Source organism: Pteropus alecto, unplaced genomic scaffold (assembly GCF_000325575.1).
Source record: "Pteropus alecto unplaced genomic scaffold, ASM32557v1 scaffold46, whole genome shotgun sequence".
Lineage (NCBI taxonomy): Eukaryota > Metazoa > Chordata > Mammalia > Chiroptera > Pteropodidae > Pteropus > Pteropus alecto.
In genome coordinates, this window is record NW_006439231.1 from 1160494 (window position 1) to 1163403 (window position 2910).

At 34.7% G+C, this 2910-nt stretch overlaps 1 pseudogene; it reads left to right on the top strand.

The window, feature by feature from the left end:
- The first annotated feature begins 735 nt into the window (after positions 1 to 735).
- Positions 736 to 854, top strand: LOC112483525 (annotated as a pseudogene).
- The last annotated feature ends 2056 nt before the right edge of the window (positions 855 to 2910 follow it).

Below are 2910 nucleotides of genomic sequence, written 5' to 3' on the forward strand. Positions count from 1 at the left end.
TACAATGGGAATCCTCTTACAGATATACCGAGTTTTAGGTGTTGAATAATTAATGTGTAGGTAAAGAAATGTAGTAGAAAAAGTATATGGGCATAGAGAGAAAAGCCAATTTTGCCACTAACCAGCTCTGAAATCTTGAACAAACCACTTAAGGTCTCTGGGATCACAGCTTCCTCAGCTATGAAATGAGCAGTTGGACTAAGTGACTTCTTGGTTGAAGAGTTTCAGTAGGCTTCTAAGCAGTCTACTTTCCACTCTTTTTCTTCTTTGATTCATTTAAAAGCATTAAAACATTTTAATGGATTCTCATTGCTTTTGAGATTCATTTTTTCATTCAACACTAAATATTTATTGATTACCAGCAATGTACTCAAGCATGACACATGGATCCTTCATAATAGGACCCTTTTAAGTTGAAACTTCTTTAAAAATACTCTTTTCTAGTAACTTTGGTTACTCTACCATGTTTTTTTATGACAAAAGAAAGAGGAGGAATCACTGCTATTGAAGTGATATACTTCCTGGATGCCACATAGATACAGGACACATACAAATTTCTATATGCAATGAACAGTAGAATAATGGCAGTTTTCATAGAAACTGGAAATTCCAGATAGGGAGATAGTTTAAGGAGTAGAACAATAATGAATTCAGTTTTAACTACTTCAAACTCAATGTATACAAAGATTATGTCTACAGTGTTCTTCCCTTTCACTTCATTTAAGATCCATTAGTGTCTATAGCCATGTCACCCTGAACATGCTCGATCTCGTCTGATCTTGGAAGCTAAACAGGGTTGGGCCTGGTTAGTACTTGGATGGGACACCTCCTAGGAATACCGGATACTGTAGGCTTAAAAAAAAAAATCCATTAGTGCTTCTTTAGGAGATAAAGTAGATTGGTGCTTAACATCCATTCCAACCCCTTTTGGTGTGCCATTCTTTACTGCAGAGGCTGACTGCTAATCTACAGTCCTTGTCCATGACTCTGTTTGTTTGTCATGTTTGTTTGTTGCTTTTGGTTTTATATCCCACATAAAAGTGAAATTATATGGTTTTCAACTTTTCTGTCTGACTTTTTTCGCTTAGCATGATTATCTCAAGATCCATCCACATTGTCACAAATGGCAGTATTTAATCTTTCTTGTGGCTGAGTAATATTCCATTGTATATATGTACCACATCTTCTTTATTCAATCATTTATTGTAGGACACTTCGATTGCTTCCATGTTTTGACCACTGCGAATAATGCTGCTGTGAACATCAGGGTGCATATACCTGCGAATAAATGTTTTCAGGTTTTTTGGGTAAATACCCAGAAGAGAGATTGCTGGATCATGTGGTAATTCAATTCTTAGGTTTTTGAGGAATCTCCATACTATTTTCCATAGTGGCTGTACCAATTTGCTCTCCCACCAGCAGCATATGAGGGGTCCTTTTTGCCCACCATACACCAAAATTAACTCAAAATGGATTAAGGACCTGAAATAATAAATTGCATAGAAGAAAACATAGGTACTAAACTCATGGACCTTAGATTTAGAGAGAATTTTATGAATTTGACCTCAAAGGCAAGGGAAGTAAAAACAAAAATAAATGAATGGGACTATATCATATTAAAAAGCTTCTGCATAGCCAAAGAAACCATCAACAAGGCAAAGAGGGAACCATCCAAATGGGAGAATTTATTCTTATGCTGCCTTTGGTTTTTCTGGAAGCAAGCATGGTCTGCAGATATCTGATTTTTTTCTGTGGCAATGTTATCATAAATCCCAGTGTGTGCTTCTGGAGCCAGAAGCAATAAGGAAGCTTCCTGCTCACGGAGGCTTTTTATTTGTGGTGGCTTCCTTGATATGGCAGGTTTTTAATTGTGATGGCTTCCAGATTGTTCAATGTCAGTATGATTCTGGAGATTCCAGCGCTAGCATTAACTTCTCAATTTTTCAATTTGCTTCCAGACTGTACATGTAGCAGCTAACTCTTGGTGATTAGTTTTGCAGTGTATTTCGAGAATCATTCCTGAAAGCCCCAAATACATTATTTCTTCATCCCTCCCAACAATTCTGTAAGCTGATAAGTGCTAATGAGTAGATCCCAAAAAAATCGTGAAATCTAACCTAGGTAATTGACCCCTCATCAATATAGTTCCCCACTCTCTATAGGAATAAGTGAAAAGTTATCTTAACATTGAAGATGCTCCATAATCTTCATTTTGCAAACATGAACGCTTTGCAATACCTGACAATTTTTTTTCTCTGTCACCAGTAAATCAATTCTGCCTCATGTCTTGGCTTGCAGTTTATCTTCCTATTTCTTTTACCTCATAAATCTCTTACCATTAGCTATTGCCTACAAGCTACAATTTTGGCATTTTATTGTTTACAATTTATTTTGGCATTTGAATTTACAAACATATATCATGTCTGATACATAATTAAATTAAAAATTATTTTTATCAAAGATGGAAAGCTTACTTATACAAATTTTAGACAAAACAGAAAAACATAAATAAGAAAATGAAAATCACATGCTACTCTACCATCTGCCATTTGCACTGTACAGATGGGTACCATCACTTTTTGGCACTTTTTCTTTATTTGTGTATATTTATGCAATCAGGTTAATACTATACGTGCTATTTCCTAAACTGCATTTTTTTCATATAATATATCTAGAGCATATTTCCATGATGATAAATATAAATGTACATTATTTAATTTTTTGCCTAATACCATCAAAGTAATTTAAGTCTTTGCAAAGGTAAAACTACAATGTAGAACTATATTATAAAGCTTTTGAAAATCTAAATGTGTTTTAAATGACACAACCTTTCACGAGGTAAGAATTGCATTGATTAGAAATAAACTGTGAGTACAGAATGGAGACTCAGAGACTAGTGTATTTGTTGTG